Source organism: Ascaphus truei, chromosome 4 (genome assembly GCF_040206685.1).
Source record: "Ascaphus truei isolate aAscTru1 chromosome 4, aAscTru1.hap1, whole genome shotgun sequence".
Classification (NCBI taxonomy): domain Eukaryota; kingdom Metazoa; phylum Chordata; class Amphibia; order Anura; family Ascaphidae; genus Ascaphus; species Ascaphus truei.
Genome location: NC_134486.1, coordinates 262,063,401 through 262,085,387, shown reverse-complemented (window position 1 = coordinate 262,085,387; position 21,987 = coordinate 262,063,401).

Sequence of the window (21,987 nt, the reverse complement as noted above, 5' to 3'; positions counted from 1 at the left end):
CTTACCAAAATGGCGGTTCCCGCGTTCCCGGGACACCGCGTGGGCCAGCTGCAGAAAGCCTTGCAACTCTGCAGTTTGCAAATTGTTGGCCAGGATTGGCGGCAACGAGAAAACTCCACCCACTTGGGGAGTTTGGCGCGAAAGCTGGAGCCGCGCCCTCATGGACTATGACTCACTCAGCCCCTGTGCTGGGTCAGCCTACAAAGCGGCGAGACATCCCCCTAGTTTCAACCAGGGGTAGTGGTCTAAAGTTCCACCAGATGCTGATGGAGGAAGTGGGGGGAGGGACAGCTCAACCATCCCCTGCACTTCAGTTGCAAAGAGCCATTGATCACTACAGACCACAAGGACGAGTGCTCCCATTGGTGACCATGGCTGAACAAGCGGAGAAAGTGGAACAGAGTCCCTTGATATCAACCCCCCCCCCCTACTCGGCTCCAGGAGGCTTCCTGGTTATCCGAGTGGAAGGTGTGGAGACAGTGGTCTGTCTCTGCCTGCAGTGCAGACTGCCTGGTGGAGCCGTGGGCAGTGAGGCTCGATGCCCTCACTATAGCCTGCAGTACATGTGGCCCATGACGACTTTTGTACCCGTACAAACTGTAGGGATCAGACATCCTACCCCGACGTTGGCGGCGGAGCTTCCGGGTGCCTTGTGGAGGGAGAGTGCAGATCCCGCTGAGCCGGAACCCGGCCGGGTTCTCAATCAGGAGAAACCCAGTCATCGTAGAGGTGACCGGAAAGGAGCCCATAGACGGTCCCCTACTGGAATACCCCGACCGAACTGTAAATTGGAGTCCTCGGACGAGGAGTGTGCCAGGCTGGCAGAGGCACAGGACTTATAAGAGGAGTACCATGCTACAGGTATTCCGTGGCGAGATGCCATTCCTCGTGGTGTGGAGACACGGAGCCGAGTGTCTCCAGTACCGCGACAACCTGATCGCCGGAGTCCCACTGCCGTGGTGACTAGCGGGTGGGAAGGAGGTCGATCCACTCCGACCCTGCGGAGCAGTAGGATAACCCCGTGCTCACCGCAGATCCCGGGAGTGGAGGTGAGCGAAGAGCGGAACCAGGGTCAAGCTGGACCGCGCAGCAGAAGGGCGTTGCCGGATATCCTCGTGGAGGAAGAGGTCTCGCTTGGGGACCCAACCCAAGATGGTGTCGCAGCACGTGCGGATCCCGAGGCAGTTCCACACGACCTGAGCGGTGTCGAGTGGGAGGCTATTGCGCCTCTACGATCGAGCAGTGGGAGTCGATCCCCTACGGACAGCCGACGGAGTGGGCGCTCGAATTGGAGAACGAGAGGATCCACTACCAAAGGACAGAGCGAACATTGTGGCGAACGTGAGTCTGGTGTTGCGGAGGAGCAGGCCGTAACCCTGCCGGCTACTACCGTCCAGTCCCGTCCCCCAACCCCGTCCATCCCCAGGGTTAGCCCCAAGGCCCTAGTTCAAGCCCCTGTCACCTGTTCCTTCGGGTCTACATCTAGTTTGGGTGTGTCAGGGGATTCCCGGGGTCCTACCACAGAACGGACTGGAAGCCTGGACTGGGGAACTTCCGATGATGGATCGGAGGGTGGAGGGAGGATTTCTCGACGAGGGTCGATAATTAGCGAAAGCTATAGCGCGCTGAGCATTGAGGGCGGACACTGGTCGCAGCGCAAGGAAAGGGTTATGCGATCGGGTTATGCGATCTGAGGGTACTTCAGGGGTATCCTCGGGTGGGCCTGATGATGAGGAGGAGCCAATAGAACCTAACTCCGAGGAAGTACGGGAAACTAGGTGGTGGGCGCCGTTATATGAAGGTTATGTCGCCTGGCTTGACCGCACCCATTTTCTTCTAGAAAGGGAGGGGGTGGTTGATCACTGGTGGGCTCCTGGAGATTTCGACGATGAGGCATACCTTAGAGCGGTAAGGGTAAGATGGGACCGAATACAAGGGGGTCTTATTACCCCAAAAGGATCAGAAGGGTTAGATGATCCGGTGGAGTTAGATGAGCCCCTGTCATGGGTGTTGCCGGGGAAGGCTGGGCAAACTAAATTGACCAGGGCCTGCCGAGCTGAAAGGGCTATTGCGGCTAAGTATAAAAGATCCAATGGGCTCGAATACCCATAAACTGGCGACACACTTTATTCGAGCTCGGCTAGTCCCACGAATTCGGGTATACTCGGGTGTATTGAGGTTTGTGACTGTTTTCTGCCCGAGTGCATTGCGTTATTTTCCAGGCAGGGATTGAAGCATTTTATTCCCGCTGGCTGCAATACTGCACAGTATATATATATACTGCATTACAATTCATGAATTTATGCCATCTGGTAGACACGCGAAGCATTGCAGCCTATTAAATCCTAATCATTATCATTTAACAGATCAGCCGCCCGTCAGCCAGGCATGAACCATGGCTGGGAAGGCAAACGCAACGGGGCTTGTCTGAGGTGAGGAGCGGCGCATTCCAGGTATCTGCCAGGTACATACTGGGTATTTGCTCGAATAAAGTGTGTCGCAGCAGTATGTCCCTGAACCTCTGATGAGGGAAATAGAGGACAATAGAGATAGGTGGCTTCGTAATGATATTGAATACTATATCGTGAACAAGGGAGGAGCCATTAAGGGAGTTCAGGCTGAGCAGAGGGTCTCCCAACTCATGCGGGTCTGGAAGATAGGGCGTAGCGTGTATATGCACAAGGTGGTGTACTGCAATGAGAGAGGATTGCCACGAGAGTTTAGTGTAACTGTCCATGATGCAGCGGGGCGGGAGGTGAAGAAAGCAGACCCTCTGCACTACTATTAGGTCCGTTAATGAGTGGTCTGCCTTTTCCTTTGCTGCTTACTGCTGGTCAGTAAGCGTATGTTCCGTCATTATTATGTGAAGTGATAATGTTTAAACGCTAAGTTTGTGTGTTCTTTTTCAGTGTTTCCTGGAGCAAGGTACACCAAATTTAGGACCCAGCTGGGACGGTGGGGATTCACCAGGGGGAGTATATAGCCATGCATAATAATGGTATATTGATTTCCTCTCTGTTGGCAGTAAGTCCTGGTAAGAACAGGTATGCCAGCAGTAGTTATGGAGCTTTTCCCTCATCCAATGGTGATGTGCCCTATGTATGAAGGGGAGTGGCTGTATGCTCTGAGTCCCTGGATAGTGACATCAGGGATGCGCCTGCCTCCTGAAGTATATAAGGCACAACACAGTTAGTTACAGTTAGTTCTAGCAGTGTGTTCTAGCAGTGTTCCAGCAGCTGGGGAAAGCTGTGAAGAAGTTGTATGTCCTGCATAAGGGATTGTAGGAACACTTTGTGACCCTAGTGACGTAACTAGCGGTCCAGGTTGACCAACCAGCCTGTCTAAGCCACTCTGTGTCCAGGGACCTGGCGCAGAGAGGATCTCCCTAGGAGAAGGGGGAATCCCACTTCAATTCAGGAGGGCGTACCTGGCGAAGGGACAGCACGGAGGGATGTGCGGCTAGAGCCGACAGCTGCATGGGGCAGTCTGCTACATCACCGTCTACAATAAAGATGACCTTGTTAACGATACCCCCACTGTGTGAGTGTGAAATTACTCAGCAGTGGATGGCACCACCAAGAAGGAGTTCCTCACCAGGACCATCTCCCTGCGGAAGCACAGATCCTGATGAGGTGGAGGCGCTGCACATGATGTAAGTTGAACTCGCACCCACTACCTCAGCTACCTGTTCTGTTGAAAATCCCCTACTAACATCAAGCGGGAGACTCAGGAGTTCTGTTGCCTACAGGTGCACCACCAAACACACACGTAATGGGGGTTGGTTATAAAAGTACCCGGGCCAATGTGAGATTGGGGGGGGGGGAAACCCGTTACACATAAATGGAATTGTGTGTATCCTACACATTGTGGCAGCATTCACCAGCATGCAAATTATACTGTTTTTATATTTGCACACATTTTTCATACAGTATATATATATCGCACAAATAAAAGCATTTCGTTAGCCACAGAACGGTATCATCTATTTATTTTTTGATTATATATATATATATACACACACACACACAATTACAATTGGTCTTTGGTTAACCAATATTTATTGAACATAGAAAAATGTATGATCACTTCTCATTTTCCATAGAGCACAGCATTTATTTTTATAATTATAAAAAATAATTCACCTTTCCAGAGCTGATTTGAATACGTTAAATTACCTTTCCAAATCTATCCATTGTTGCGGTTGATAAATTAATAATAATGTAATAATAATGAATAGAATGTAGAAACTACAATTTTTACTACTATAGAAAATAACTTAATTTCAATGGAAAGCACCATTCAACATATTATTATTTTGAAAATTGCAGAGATATTAACAAAAAGACAAATCCCTTAACAGATCTGAATGGTTGAAGTTACATTTATGAGTGCAAACATTTCTCCTTCCAACCACTTTTTCTTTCATTGTGCATGTATATACTTTACTAAAAATAAGCAAGAGTAAAAAAAACAAAAAAGGTTTAGAAAAAATTCACTTTTAGGGGGCAGATTTATAATTGCAATATTTGTTAATTTTGAAACAACTGGAATATATATTTTTAAGTTTAAATTATTTATATCTATGTTTAGCATCAGGCTAAGTAGCTTTTTTTTGCCCATCCTGGTGGGAAAAAGTTCAACAAACTGAGTGAAACATTGTCATTCACCAGAGACGGAAACTGAGCTGAAAAACAAGATTGCACCTGTAGGCTGGCAATTTAACATAGATTCTGGTCAGATATTTTTCTCAAGTGCTTTGTTCTACCAGCTGCCACAGTGCTTTGGATGCAGGTGGAAGGATGGACTTTGCTATCTATAAAAAAAAGTGTAATAGCTGAGACCAACTTCCTCTTTAGCTCCCTGGGGATCAGACTTATTGTATTATTACATAATAGAGCGCGCATAACTGGCAGCTTAATACATATACAGTCCTTTCCAATCGGTATACAGATGGTTAAATTGCACACAATAGCAAGCTGCGTGATAATGTTTATGAACTAAGCAGAAAAAGCAAAAAGTGCAATAAATCACTAGTTTTATTTATAAAGTGAAAGATAAAGTGAAAAATAAACGTAGAAATAGAATATGAAACACTTGTATATTCTCTAATAATACACCTAAAAACGTTCCCTAGAATAGTGGACAATGATGTTGTATGAAGGACCCTTTCACAGTCCCAAAAAGAGAGTCTCCAGAAAAAGAAGACTTTCCTTCCAAACGTGGACCCCTGAAACAGGAGTTTCACTAATATTTCAGTGCCTTTGTCCTAGTCACTCCATGTGAGTGTATTTTCAATCACTTTTATTTTTTCACTATTTTGCTAAATATACTACAGAATATTATTATTTTTTTATCTTTTGTTTCCCTCTTTTCCCTAATTTTTTGGAGGTTACACTGGTTCTTCTTTTATTACGGTAATATTTATATATTCTTTTTATTAGTAAGAATAAAGGAGAATTTAGAAACATTTAGATACATTAAGGCACTAAAATGTTGTCAACAACATCTACTTATGGACAAGCCTAGGTTGAAGTGGCAATATGCGCCAAAGTACAGTGGTGTGATGTGTAATGTTACCATAATGACATCATAAATCCCGATGAACAACAATGGCTCAAACAATGACCCACAGCATAACAAGAAAGGGTACACACACAATCAAACTGTACACACACAATTAAACTGTACACACAATCAAACTGTACACACGCAATCAAACTGTACACACAATCAAACTATACACACACAATCAAACTGTACAGACACAAAGCATGAACCAATAAGAACACTAACAGGGGATATGGAAAAATAACTGGCTGATCAAGAGAGAAAAATATTTAGGAAAAAGGGTTAATCGCTACCTTATAGAGGTTACTGTCACGGCCCCTTTTATTCTCCAACATCTCCGATTTTGTTTGGGTATTTTTTTCGAATGCCACGCACTTCACCGCGTTCATGCCGCATTCATGCCGAGACAGCGCTAATACAATGCACGCGGCCGCGGCTTTAAATACCGGAACATGCCCCATCAAATACTGCATCTGCCCGCGGTTTTCAGAGTTGCGCCGAAACGGCCGCACGAGGCTAAAGGCGGCCGCCACTGTATGTAAGAGACCCACAAGAGCCTACCACAGAAAATAGGACACTTCACCGCATATACTACTGATTGTGATGTAAATAAAAATGTAATTTTCAACTTTAATTGGATGCATAAGAGTTTCCATGAATCACACTCTTAAATGATCTGCAATTTTCGACATTTATTTTGCACCTCACTATGTCATTTATTTAGTTTATGTTTTCTTTTTAGTACTTTTTTGTGTGCTCCATCTATTCCTGTTTTTTTTTATATTCCTGCCGTGACATTACTGAGAGCAATTCTAAAGACAGAGGACCATATTTACCAGTAAAGAGTTCTATACCATAAGTGACATATTTTGTTTATTTTCACTGTACACTGTATGACTTGTAATGCATTGCAAAACAGTTTTACATGGTTCATTCGTTATAGTGTTTACACCCTTATTTCATTCCATTAGCTGAAGGAGTAGCTGAGTGACATAAAGTAGCCTTTGAATAGGTTTAACACAACAATAAATAATAATAATAGCATGTTCTTGTATAGCGCTGCTAGTTGTACGCAGCGCTTTACAGAGACATTTTTCAGGCACAGGTCCCTGCCCCGTAGAGCTTACAATCTATGTTTTTTTTTGTGCCAGGGGCACAGGGAGATAAAGTGACTTGCCCAAGGTCACAAGGAGCCGACTCCAGGAATTGAACCAGGCTCGCCTGCAACAATCTCAGTGTCTATCAGTGTCTTTACTCACTGAGCCACTCCTTCTCCCGGTTTCAAATATGTCAACTCTGTGATCTTGAGAAAGTCCCTATACCTGATATCCCCCCCAAAATGTAACTCTAGAAGCTTTGACGCAGCGGACTTGTAGTGGGTGCAAAACTCAACATCAATGTGAATAGATTGTCAACATTTATGAAAAATATTATTATTGTTAATATCAGCCATAATTAAGGCAAATAATACATTTGAGTGAACATGTAGTGTTGCTATAATAAATGCAAGTGGAAAAGACTGAAAAAGATTGGCAAATGTTGGCCTGTAAGAGAGAACTGGATGGGGAGCAAGACTGGGATGACTGGCAGGATATTTGAGCAGCAGCAACGAGTTCTATAGTATATGTACCAAGATTAAAGAAAATGCATATAAATCATTATTTCAATGGAATAGGACTCCGGTAAAATTACATTGCATGAATTTTCAGCGATCTTCGTGTTGTGTTGGAGAAAGGGCAGTCACAGAGGATCACTGTCTCACATACAGTACAGTATGGCTATTCTTACACTACATACTGTACATACACACTGTTCTGTGAAAAGACATGATTTGGACACACGAGTGCTGATACTAGGGCATGTAAAACTGATCTCACATAATTTTGTTGCCTCTAGATGTGTCATTGCTACATTTTGGAGAAAATCAGAACTCCTACCCTTTAAAAAAAGAAGAAAAGAAGAAAAAAGGGTGTGTGTGCCGAGCATGTGCCTTTTAAGTGAATCTTCTTTGTCTTTTGTCATTGTTTTGTCACAGAAATTGTGACCCCCGTTTTAGCTATTTGCACTTCTGTATGTATAGTAACTGTGAATTCCTCGTGTTTGTGTGTGTCTCCGTGTGTGTGTGTCTGTGTGTCTCTGCATGTCTCTGTATCTCTGTGTGTGTGTCTGTGTGTGTGTCTCTGTGTGTGTTTGTGGTGTCCACACAGGCTTTTACCATACTGTGGTAATATAGCTTGTATATGTTACATTAAGAGCTATTTAGCAGCTTGGCATTTTGATTAGGCTGTGATTTTTGCCTGATCACCAAACAGTTAAGAATATGCCTGCCTGCCTGGCTGAGAGCACACAAACATAATGCAAGACTTACAATCCCCAAAGGGAGATGTTTTTTTTTTCTAAAATAACAGATGCTTCACCTAAGTTGTTTTTGGGGGTTTTACATCACTGCTCTATGGCCCACGTCTTGACAAGCAGCAACAGTGGAAGCAAACATAGAAGTTCATGAAAGTAGCTAAATACATAAAGTCCACAACATCACAACACAAACGCCCCTGCAATTTTAAAAGACTGCGTGCTAGTGAGGATGATACTGAATATATTTATCAGGTTTACAGGAGAGTTCAGATCTTCTGTCATTTTCACCAGTGGACTAGTCCAGCATGTCCTTATGATCTCACTATATGTAGTATGCTGTACTATAAAGCTATGCTGAGTATGACTTTGTTCTTCTACCCATTATTCTGCGTCTAAGCCCCATTGCAGGTCCCTAATGCCATCTGAATATTTCTAAACAGCAAAATTACCCTTCCATTGGGTTACTCTGGGCAAGGCTCAATCAGGACAGTTCTACGTGAGCCAGTGACATACCGGAGGTGGAGTAGAGGACTACTCTGTAAAGTCAATCTGTGATACTTTATTCCAAAGGAAATATGGTCAATTTAATAAGCCTCTCTTGCTGTGCACAGTTATTCTCGGTTGGGCTTTTCTACAGAACGGTGTGAACCTGGACAGTACCAGGGAACCAGTACATTTGGGAGCTGGAGTTAGAGCTGTGCAATTTTTTTCACTAACTGTGAATCTAGCAACATGTGCCAATATAATTTTGTAAAAACTCCAAAAATTCACTAAGCAATTTTGCACAAATTCTCTTAATTTCGCGATTTCTCTTTAATATAACTCTACAGGCGTACACTGGTATAACGACACTCACTTTAAGTACACTCGCGTGTAAGGACATATCGCCCAATAGGCAAACGGCAGCTCACGCCTGCGCCTGTCAGCATGTCCTGAACAGCCATACCGGCTCCCTACCTGTACCGAAGCTGTGCGCAAGCGGGAGACTATAAAGCCTGTTACACATGTGTTATTTACATCAGTTATGCACGTATATGATGATTGCAGAACAGCACATGCATCGATAAGTGGAAAAAAGGTAGTGCTTCACTTTAAGTACATTTTCGCTTTACATACATGCTCTGGACCCATTGCATACGTTATTGCGGGGTATGCCTGTAATATATGTTACGGCAGAGATGATAAATAGGGCACGCACACACAGAAGTGCATTATTTGTCTTCATATTATGCAATTTCCATGCTATTTAGCCAACATCATGTGGTAATCTGGAAAAAATCTTGCACCTAAAACATTTTTTATGAAGTCCCAAGCAATGGAAACGTTAGCAAAAATTGTTTTGTAAAGGCTAGCTTTAAGAGCAAATTTAGAGACATTAACAAAACTTTAGTTAAAGGACAGTAGAGGCAAGCACCTAAACGCTAGAGAGGACTCAATGACAATTTTGGAAATGTATTCAGATGGTCAGTCAGTGGGGAAAGATATTCAGGGGGTTTTCACTAAACAGCGATATGCTGAAGTTGTGTTATTGCAAGAATTCTTATTAGCACCCACTCAAGACAAGCAGTATAAACTATTGGGTACCTGTCAAAGGGCGAGCAGGCATTGCTCTGTCAGCAAAGCGGTTGTAGTGCAATTCTCTAGAAAACACACTATACATCTTATCCCACCGGAGATAGAGGAGGAGAAGCTAGGGATGGGAGGGTGCTGGTGAGAGCCAGCTACGAAGGATCAAGCTCAGAGAATGAACCTAAGCCTGTCCTGATCTCCATATCACCGCAGATCAGCTCAATTCTCCTGACCCTAACAGGTACTCGCACCACACCTTAGGTAGCAGAAACTGTGTATCTCCCACTGGGGGGCGGGAGGGGGGAACAGTGCTACATATGCAAATAACTCAACTGTTATACTGTACAATCGTGGAGCACATTCAAAGACATGATAAAATTAACTGTGTATGTGTGTTTATGTATCAGGGTTATGTATCCGTATTTTCCACATCAGATTTCCACTGCATTAATGTAGCGGGAATGTACCTTTGATAAATATGGAGACATTTGTTATGCTAAAGGACTGCATAATGTTGACATATTTTTATCACTGAAATGTGACGTGGGTGGACATGGGCAAAAACTTTGCCCCAGTTAGAGAATGTTATGAACTTTGCACCCTTGTCAGCAAGAGTTTTTAAAAGATTCACTGGAGCAAAGTTCCCATAAGTAATTATAGTATTTAGCCAAATTAGGCCATTTTCTCTGTTGACCTGTGTTGGCTTTAATCTACTTTTGAATCCAAGAAGAAAAAGTGCTTACTCTGCGCATCCTGTTAGTGTTTCAGAACAAGAAGTATACCAGATTGACATATTTGGTGGTGCCGAGTATCTTCGTGATGGGATCCCCTACGTACCTTCACTAGTAAAATCTTCATCCAGGTAAAAGATAAATGCACTCATCTGTTTAAGCAGTGTCCTCAGACCATCTATTAAGTATAGGTAAGACTATTAGCGCACAACGTTTCCTGGTATAGACCTGAAGAAGGGTTAATCCATAACCCAAAATGTGTTGCTATACTTTTAGTAAACGTTGCAAATGTTTGTCATTTTGAAAAAGTTGAACTTCAGATTTTTTGGGGCAATATCAAAAGAAAATCATGCATTTTTGGTTGTTGCTTTTAAAAAATGTTTTGCCAGATCCTTTAGAAAGGGAACTCGGACACACTGCTGTACATGGGATCCATGTACAGAAGTCATTAGTCTCCACGAAGCATCTCACACAACTTACTAGGTGTCCCCGTTACATTGCAGTGAAGGGACTATAAACACGTTACCTTGCCATGAGTTTTTCATTATGAAACTCCATAAAATAACTAAAAGAGCTGAATGCAAGAAATTCCCTAGTACGTAAAACTGCTCCCCATGTAGAAAAACAGGGGGGGGGGGGCGGGAAAGTTACGGTAGCAATGAAATAAAAACAATGGATGGAAATGACCCTAAGTAATGCAATCCTTCAAAAGAAGAGAAGACCCTGGTGACTTACTGTATGACACAGAAGTACGGAGTTCATGATCCTCTCTGGCAGCGAAAGGGCCATTAATTTGGGAGTGAATGTTTATCGCATTCAGAAAAGACGTTTTGTCCTTTGAGTCTAGAAATTTTTAGCATTCACTTAATGTTCAGATGTTTCCACAATGACTTGCCCCCACCAGCCTCCATGTTATTCTTATATATATTTCTTACCTTAAACAAAGGCCCTTGGTTCAGGAAATGTTTTACCCATTAACCTTAGAGAAAACCATGATTCCCAGCACTGACAGGCATTAGGATTATCGGGGGTTAATATCATAACATATCTCCTGAACTTGAAGTCTCTGTAATAGGGCCCTATGGTTCAGGAAAAGAAAAGAAAAAAGATATTACAATTGCCACTTTAAAGCCCAAATCTGATTTGATCATGTTTTTTTACTAATTGCCTTTCCCCCCTCAATATTCTGCATATATGTAATGTGTATATAAATATAAATATGTGATTGATGCAATTATGCTGTATGATCTGATATAAAATGAGTCACTTTCACATTTGTATATACGAGACACTGTATGGGGCATAGCGAGGGTATGCACATCATTTATTTCTGAGAAGTATCATTATTAGATAACATTTTATCATCTCTGTGCTGGTTTTTTTTTTTAAACCTTTTGTGATGTGTAAGGAGTCATTAACCATTTCACAATAGACTGGCTTCTTCAGTGCAGATACATACTTATGTGTTATTGACATATGTAAAATTCTCATTATTATAGGTATAGATTCAGAAACCTGCTTTCAATCTGGAGTTTAAGATCCCTTCTTCTCTGGCAAAGTGCATTAGAGACGAAGATTTCATCCACCTCCTGCCATCAGCTCTAGAGATACTGTATGACAACTTGTACTGATTTGGTTTGCAACTCCATTCATTACTATTTCATTCATTTTCTAGTTGGAGAATTCCAGGTTATGTTTAAGAGGTTACCAGGTAGTTTCTTGCTGACTTCTAGAGCTTCCAGAATCTATTATGTTCTACAGCGGTGTTCTATTCATTAGTAATGAATTCATGTGCTACAGAAGGAATGCCACATATTGTGCTGTAAAGAAGGATTCCTCTTGATAACTTAATAATGAAATTGTCTTAGTTGACGTTCTCAAGGTCTTTGTAAGACAGATTGCATTTGCTCCTTGCAGCAAAATGTTAGCAATTTCTGGTCTGAGCATTGACATCTCAACACTAAAGGGCATATTTATCCGGTGCCGGTCTGGGTTATCTCATCCCTTCCAGCATGAACTCCAACTGAATTCTATGGGGGTTATGCACTAAGCAGTGATAAGTGGGTTTTCTGGGTGCTATGCACAAAGCAGTGATAAGTGCTTTTAAGTGAAATAAATGCCTTTATAGCGTGATACTGAAGACTGTCAGTGTTTAAAAACAGTTTGTTTTGGGAAATCCAGTTTTCGAGTCTCAAAAAGTCAGACTGAAGTAGGTGTTGAAGGTCAGAGAGGCTATGGCTGTGTGCATATAGGATTGTGTCATCTGCATACATGTGTATTGAGGCTTCTTTACAAGCTGTGGGAAGATCATTAATGAACACTGAGAAGAGTAGACTACATTTTTAAAACTTCCAGCGACTTAGCTCCAGATTAGAACCAATGCTAACAGCACGCTAACCCCTGTCACTAGTTTTAAATACCTGGGCTTATGGTTTGACTCCCACTTAACATTCGGGATGCACATTGATACCCTGACAACCAAGTCCTATGCCAAACTAGGGGTACTTTACAGGAACAAATCCTCCCCAAGTCTCCTGGTCAGAAAGCGTATCGCACAGCAGATGCTAATGCCAATTATTGACTATGGAGACATACAGTAGTATATGGCTCGGCACCTCAAACCCACCTGAGCAAACTTGACACCCTCTACAATTCAATTTGTCGTTTTGTTCTCCAATGCAATTACAACACACATCACTGCGAAATGCTCAAAGAACTAGATTGGTCATCACAGTTCACCTTTCCTGTCTTGCCTTTAAATTCTTTATGGGCAAGCTACCCAGCTATCCTCACCCCTACCACATGCAGCACTTATCACCTGAGATCAGACTCCAAAAGACTGTTCATGGTCCCAAGGCTCAACAAAGTATCCGGCCGTTCCTCCTTCTCTTACCGTGCACCCCAAAACTGGAACAACCTACCTGAGACTCTTATATCCACCACCAGTTTAAGTTCTTTCAAATCTAAGGCTGTCTCACATTTTAATCTGGTCTGTAACTGTTTCATACGTCCATAATATATATTTTCTTTAACTGTGCATGCAATGTCTTGTATATAATGTATACCCTGTTCATTTATGTAACTGTATTTGTAACCATGTATTATTTGTCTTAACTCTGTGCCTAGGACATACTTGAAAACGAGAGGTAATTCTCAATGTATTACTTCCTGGTAAAATATTTTATAAATAAATAAATAAAAAATTAATAATCTCTGAGAGTCTCACTCTTGCTAGGAGTGATTCTTACATACCAGGCACTACACCTCTCTACTTTCTGTAAAAAGATGGTAGTTCAAATTTTGATATATAATGTAAGGGACCTAAATTCACCCCACAAACGGTGGCTGCTGTTTACAAAAATCAACAAACTTAAAGGAAAAATCCTTTTCCCCCAGGAGTCACACCTCCAGGAAAAGAGACAACCATCTCCTGTTGAGTAAACATCTCCCTCGGCTCTATGAAGCATCTGCACTAGATAAAACAAAAAGGGCATTTACTGCACCGAGATGTCACTTTCCCAAATACAGTACACAAGGCCACATATGATAAGACAGACAGATATGTCATCCCTTCCGGTTATACGGGCTCAGAAAAGATAGCCCTGGCAAATGTCTATGCCCTAAATACAATGCAAAATCTATTCTTTAATCATTTTTTTCCAAAAACTCACAGATATCAAAACAGGTCGAGTAATACTAGGTAGGGACCTAAATACTGTAATCCAACCAGAACTAGATAGATCTATCACAAACCCAGCAAAAATAGATAGCCGGATCACAATCTTCTGGACCCTTCGAGATACCTGCACCCAAAAGATAGAGATTACTCTTTCCTTTTTTTCACCAGTAGAGCAGCTATTCATGACTAGACTACATTTTCATAGATAAATTACTGGTTGGACATTTGACCAAGACTTTATACCATCCGGTCCCTTGTCAGACCATACCCCTCTAGAAGTCAGGTTAACAGGCCTCTCCCTGCCACAAAGAACACATTTTTGGAGGTTAATTAGTCCATGCTAAGCAACCCATTGACTGTCTCCAAGCTTTGAGAGGACCTATCTGTCTATTTTCTAATTAACACTACGAAAATATACCTTTAACTATGACATGGGAAGCCCACAAACTAGTTATCGGGATTGTTCATTAGCATTGCGTCCAACAACAAAAAAGCAAAAGCGGTGCAAATTGATTCCCTCACAAAAAAATCTGACCAGCCTGGAAACACAATACAAATGACCCCAAACAGCACTATAGGTACCAAAATAAAAAATGTGTATTTATTTATAAAAACGTTTTACCAGGAAGTTTGGCATTGAAAGTTACTACTGGTTTTGAGATGTGTCCTGGACACAGAGTTATGATGACAATACATGTCTATACGTTCTATTTACAGAAATTTCATGGACAGTTAGAGATGATATATGTTATAGGCATATGTAACAGCTACAGACAGGATTAAAATGTGAGACAGCTGAAGTCTAGCAAGAATTTGGACCAGTGGCAGATTTGAGTCTCAGGTAGAATGTTTTAGTCATGAGGTGCATTGTAAGAAGAGGAGCGACAGCATTTCTTGTTGAACCTTGGGACCATGAACAGTTTTTTAGAGTCAGATCTCAGGTGATAAGAGCTGCATGTGGTAGGGGTGAGCAATTTGTCCAGAAAGTATTTGAAGTCAAGACAAGAAAAATGTACTTTGCGGCTAGACTCACGTGATGGCCAATCTAGTTGTTGGAGCATTTCGCAATGCAACCCAAATGTTAAATGGGAGTCAAACCATAAATGCCAGAGGTTAGTTAAACCTGCTACTTAATGAACGTACTCAAAGGTCCCTGCTATGGTCAAATCAAAAATTATATGCAAAGGGAAATAAGGCAGATAGCTTACTAGCTATAACGCTAAACAAGATTAAACATTATCTCCATGATTAAACTCGAAGATGTCAAAATGTCAGGAGATCCTGAAAATGTCTGTAAGAGGTTTAAAAAATACTATAAGGATTTGTATAATCTTATCCAATTCAGGAACAAAGAGCAGTCCAGTCTCCAGAAAATTAATACCGATATCCTAGAGAGCGATCTCCCAAAGCTCCCTAATGAAGCGAAACAATTCTTAGACCAATGTACTGTAGCACATCGGAAAAGTGACTCAAGCTATAAAAGTTCAAAAATGAAATCCCCTGGCCCAGACGGCCTTCCTAATATGTACTAGGAAACATTTACGCCCATTTTAGATCCCAGATTAACTTGTTTAATGAATTTATGGAGGGAGACACATACCTGAACTCGATGACTACAGTAAGCGTAGTTGTGATACCAAAGGAAGACAAGGATTCACCAGACTGTAAGAGCTACCATCTTATCTCGCTCCAAAATTCGGACATTAAGCACTACTACACCAAAGTGCTGCCAACAGATTAAACATATACCTCCCAAATCTAATCCACCAGGTTGGATTTACACCAGCCCATGAACACCTGGATACTACTAGGCACATAATACATTTAACTCATGTAACGCAGAATTCGAAACCTCCAGCTGTGCTCCTTAGCCTTGTTGCCAAAAAGGCTTTCAGTGGAATCAAGTGGGATTTCATGTTCACAACACTTAAGTTCTTTGGGCTAGGAAAGAAATGCCTAACCGCTACCAAAATGCTATACTCATACCCCTCAGCGATCATTAAAGCAAATGGCCTCTAGCAAAATTCCTATCACAAATAAGGCATGGTAAGGATGCCCCGTCCCCATTCATTTTTGTCTTAATGATTGATCCCCTTGCATGCCACATTAGGCATAACCAGGAGATTTCTGGTATTATGGTTGGCACTGCCAAACACAAAATTGCAGTATTCACAGACGTCATCTTGGCAATAACCAAACCAATAGTGACACTTTCTTACCTATTTTCTACCCTGGGATCTTTTGGGAAATGATCAGGTTACAAGATTAACAATTTTAAATTGATGGTTCTTAACCTCACGATCCCCAAACAATCTGTCAAATAACTACAATTAAACTTCGATTTTAAATGGGCCATGTCCAACGTCAAGTATCTGGGGACTCAGATCACGCCGCTGGTTTCTTCACTTTATAAGCCCAGCTATGAAGACCTAGGGCCTCATGCAGTAAACAGCTGAAAAATGCATTAGGCAGTTTAGCACTGAGCCATGTTTTTGGCGTGTTAAACTCGCTGTATGCAGGAATGGGCCAATCAGCGGCGAATGAATTAGCCACCACCATTTGATGAAATGGCGAGTAACCGGTGGCGAGACGGCTGCCTGGCGAGAAACTGCCGAGAAGCCGTCCCCTGCCGAGTTGTGTTTGCAGCAGAGAGAGATCCGCTGCTCTCTCGGCGCAAACATCAGCACAATAAAAATTATTTTTAAAACCATTTTTATTCATAGTGTACATGTGCAGGGGGTCTCCGGAGCTGAACCGCATTGGTTTCAGGTCCGGGGACCCCCTGCTTCCCGAGGTAAAGACCCCTTTATGAGGTGCCGGTATCCCTCTGCATTTAAAGGTCCCGATCACGTGACCGCGGAATGTAAACAAAGCAGAGGGATACCGGCACCCCATAAAGGGGCCTGTATCTCGGGAAGCAGGGGGTCCCCGGACCTAAAACCAAAGCGGTTCAGCTCCGGAGACCCTCTGCACATCTACACTATGAATAAAACACACATATCAATAAAGACTCATTCCTTACCTTACAGGGTATCTGCTATGGTAGCGAAGCAGCATTAATATTTATTTAATAATATTGTACAGTGAGCAGGGGGTCCCCCGAGCTGAACCGCATCACTTTGTGGACCAGTGACCCCCTGCTTCCCGAGTTACAGGCCCCGGTATGTGTGATCGGATGGGCAGTGTCGCCGCCATGTTTATAGCGTCCCATACGCTACGTGCCCGCAATAAACATGGCGTCCACACTGTAACCGATGCCCCAAACCGGGGCCTGTAACTCAGGAAGCAGGGGGTCTCTGAGCCACAAATCAATGCGGTTCAGCTCAGGGGGCCCCCTGCTCCCGCACAATATTATTAAAATACATTAATGCTGCTTCATTACCATAGAGGATAGCTGCTAAGGCAATGAAGGGGTTAACGCATAATAGCATGTTTATTGGGGACAATTGCCCCCAATAAACATAGCAGCAATACACAACATACAATACAGTAATGGGCAACATTACTATTATCCACAAATGCATAATAGTGCAGTTGTCCATTTAAAATACATACAGAACAATAAAGACATTAAATACATATACACTGGCGACACATTTAATTTGAGTAGGGCTAGTACCGCAAGCCGGGACATGTCCCGGCTTGCTAGCCCCACTCCCTCGGCATGCCGCGCGTCACCGACGCGCGGTCACGCGTCATCGGGAGCCTGCGCACCCTGCACGCGCGTCTAGGGCTCCCCGAGGGAGCCCTGGTGTCCCGCGATGTGGGGGACGGCGGCAGGGGGTTCCGGGGGACCCGGCGGACCCGGCGAGCGGAGGGAGAAAGCCCCGATCGGAGGGCGCTCCTCCGTGGCTTCGGCACGCGCCCGGCACCCTCCGGCGCGCGCCAGGTTACTGCTGCGGCCGAGACCGGGCAAATGCTCGAATAAACTCGGCCGCAGCAGTAGCACTCACCCATGTGCGGCTGCCACGATGAAGGCCATCCTCATCTTCATCCTGCCCATGCCCCATTCGCTTTTGCAAAACAGACACAAGAATTAAAACATCCAATATAATGTCCCCTAACCCCTTAATCACCATAGCGGTTATGAACCACTACAGTCATTAAGGGGTTAACCCACCATCACCCACATACCCACCCCCACTAACCCCCCCGCCCCCTGAGGCCTAACCACCCTCACCCACTACCCACAAGGGAGTCCTACCACATACGCTTGGGGCCAAAAAACCCATCCCCTCAGCACATACAGTACAATAATGTGCCAAATAACTATTATCCACATAGGGATAATACATTATTTGGCCATTATTAAACACATTAAATACCGTAGTAAAATAAAGAAAATTCTACTAACCTCATCAATAAGAAGGCCCCGTCGCCAGCATCATCCTTGGGGTCCGTTGCCAAAATAATAAATAGCCAATACATATCAATGCCAGTTACATACCAATGAACCCCTTGATCACCTTATCAGGTACTAACCTCAAAGGTAATTAAGGGGTGAAGCCATCCTGCAATGGCAACACCACTTATGCATAACATCCTCAATGAATTAAAAAGCAATTTCCTACACAAATCTCATGTAATCATTCAATCTAAAGCCTCAAATGCTACTTAAAACATTGCATTTACAGTGTAAACATGTAGCATAACATGTAAGCTACATGTACACGCTGCAAATCAATGTTAACAATGCAATAATCCAACTAAAATAGCATTACATCACAAGAAGTATACTATGTCATCCAATAAAGTCACCATCAATGAATTAACAGACATGAATTACATCCCTAAACAATTAAAATACCATCCATACCAATTACACAATTAACTATAGCTATCGTTACAGAGAACAAGTTAGCATTATACAAAAAAGGACACCAAAAATTACAATATACTAAAGCAAGCCTCTCCATTACCTACAGTACAGCATAGAAGCCCAAAAATTACATCTCTCTAATAATAAAAATACATTTAGCACACATCTATGCATAGCAGCATAGCCACAATCATTTACAATACAGTAATTCAAGCTTTTACAACACTATCATTTCTTACCCTGTATGTATATATCTCTCTAGACACATACATACAGTGGCAAGAAATGATATGCATAAAAAAAAATAAACACATGAAAAAGTAAAAAAAAACACAGTTACATTAAATACATTTCTTTATTTAACTTACCATTACTTGACCCCACCGACTCCCGTTGATCAGCTTACTCACGAACCAATCCACGAACAGGAACCCATAAAATAATAAACCAGAAAATAATAAACCAGAAAATAATAAACATTAAAATAATAAAACACGACAATCCAGGGGTCTTCTAGTTGTAATCCATCTTCATCTGTATTCTTCTACCTTCTTCCGGGGTCTTCTTCCCGTCTGCTGCCACGCCCTGGTCTTCTTTCTTCAATAGGAGGTCCTTACTCCTCGGCGTCTGGCTTCAAAATGAGACGACATAGGCTTTTAAAGGCCTATGACATCACATTTTCGTCATATGGTTCCCACGGCCCTGATTGGGCCGTGAAAACCATGTGTTTTGGCCGATGTAAAAAAAAATGATGACGTCACTTAAAGGCAAAGAAAGCACAGCCAATCAGAACGGCTTTGCTTCAATTGCCTTTAAGATGATGTCATGAAAAGAAACATGGCCGCCCTCACATGGTACAGTAGCCAATCAGAGCGTGGGAAGTCTATCCCTACTCTGATTGGTTCAAGTACCATGTGACAGGCTTTCAATGACGTCATATCCGTTCTAACCCAAGCCTCTGTCACATGGTCTACTAGAGCCAATCAGAGTAGGGATAGACTTCCCACGCTCTGATTGGCTACTGTACCATGTGAGGGTGGCCATGTTTCTTTCATGATGTCATCTTAAAGGCAATTGAAGCAAAGCCATTCTGATTGGCTGTGCTTTCTTTGCCTTTAAGTGATGTCATCATTTTCTTTTACATCGGCCAAAACACATGGTTTTCACGGCCCAATCAGGGACGTGGGAACCATATGACGAAAATGTGACGTCATAGGCCTTTAAAAGCCTATGTCGTCTCATTTTGAAGCCAGACGCCGAGGAGGAAGGACCTCCTACTGAAGAAAGAAGACCAGGGCGTGGCAGCAGACGGGAAGAAGACCCCGGAAGAAGGTAGAAGAATACAGATGAAGATGGATTACAACTAGAAGACCCCTGGATTGTCGTGTTTTATTATTTTAATGTTTATTATTTTCTGGTTTATTATTTTATGGGTTCCTGTTCGTGGATTGGTTCGTGAGTAAGCTGATCAACGGGAGTCGGTGGGGTCAAGTAATGGTAAGTGAACTAAAGAAATGTATTTAATGTAACTGTGGTTTTTTTTGCTTTTTCATGTGTTTATTTTTTTTTATGCATATCATTTCTTGCCACTGTATGTATGTATGTATGTATGTATGTCTAGAGAGATATATACATACAAGGTAAGAAATGATAGTGTTGTAAAAGCTTGATTTACTGTATTGTAAATGATTGTGGCTATGCTGCTATGCATAGATGTGTGTTAAATGTATTTTATTATTAGAGAGATGTAATTTTTGGGCTTCTATGCTGTACTGTAGGTTATGGAGAGGCTTGCTTTAGTATATTGTAATTTTTGGTGTCCTTTTTTGTATGTTGTGAACTTGTTCTCTGTAACGATAGCTATAGTTAATTGTGTAATTGGTATGGATGATGCTGGTGACGGGGCCTTCTTATTGATGAGGTTAGTAGAATTTTCTTTATTTTACGACGGTATTTAATGTGTTTAATAATGGCCAAATAATGTATTATCCCTATGTGGATAATAGTTATTTGGCACATTATTGTACTGTATGTGCTGGGGGAGGGGGTATTGGCCCCAAGGGTATTTGGTAGGACTCCCCTGTGGGTAGTGGGTGAGGGTGGTTAGGCCTCAGGGGGTGGGAGGGTTAGTGGGGGAGGGTATGTGGGTGATGGTGGGTTAACCCCTTAATGACTGTAGCGGTTCATAACCGCTATGGTGATTAAGGGGTCATATATATATATTTATATATATATATTTATTTAGTTAGTGTGGGGCAGTTGTGTGTATTTTTTTTTATTGTGGGTAGCGGGGGTGGGTGAAGGGGGTATTAGCCCCAACGGTGGTTTGTTTAGGGCTTGCGGGTAGGTAGCGGGAGGCCTTAACCCCTTCATGACCGTAGCGGTATTAACCCCTACGGTCGTGAAGGGGTTAAGTGCACCAGCAACCCCCCCGCAAGCCCTAAACAAACAAGGGCCAAATACCCCCTTCACCCACCCCCGCTACCCACAATAAAGCTGGCACGGCTGTTTAACCTCTTCATTACCTTAGCGGTTAACCGCTAAGGTAATGAAGTGGCCTGTACATGCATTTTTCCTGCCTCGGATGCATGCCGGGGGGGTCCGGTGCTGATATTAATGGTATCAGCTCCGGAGACCCCCGGCATCAATCCCAGCCAGGAAAAAGGCCTGAATTTTTTCTAAGTGCCGATCCGCCACTCATCAGCTGCCTCTCAGCAGCAACTTGCCATCTTTTTCTTGCGTGGCTGATCCGCCAGCAAAACGCCATTCTAGAGTGGCGAATAGCTCCGCTTAGCTACTCGCCTCTACTAGAATACAGCGTGGCGGAAAAATTTGGATTTTTAGGCGGAAAGTGCCTTCTCGACTCGCCACCGGCGGAAAAAAAAAAAACCGCCAGCCAAACTGGCGGTTTTATTGAATCTCGCCACTTTCTCGCCCCTTACTGAATACGGATAGGCTTTTTAGGCGGGAAAGTGGCGAGAAATGCTTTTCCGCTGCTTACTGCATGAGGCCCCTAGTTTGAAAAATATACAGACACCTGAAAGAAGACACCTACTATTTCAAGGATTGGCCGGATGGCAGCAGTGAAAATGAACACCCTCCCCAAGCTGCTCTATTTTTTCCACACCCTACCCATTCATGTCTCCTGATCCACCCTACTAAAATCTCAAAAAATACATTCATAATTTTATATGGATCGTAAAAAAAGGTAAACAAATCCATGTTATATCGTCCAGCATTGGGTGGAGGCCTAGCAGTGCGTAGTA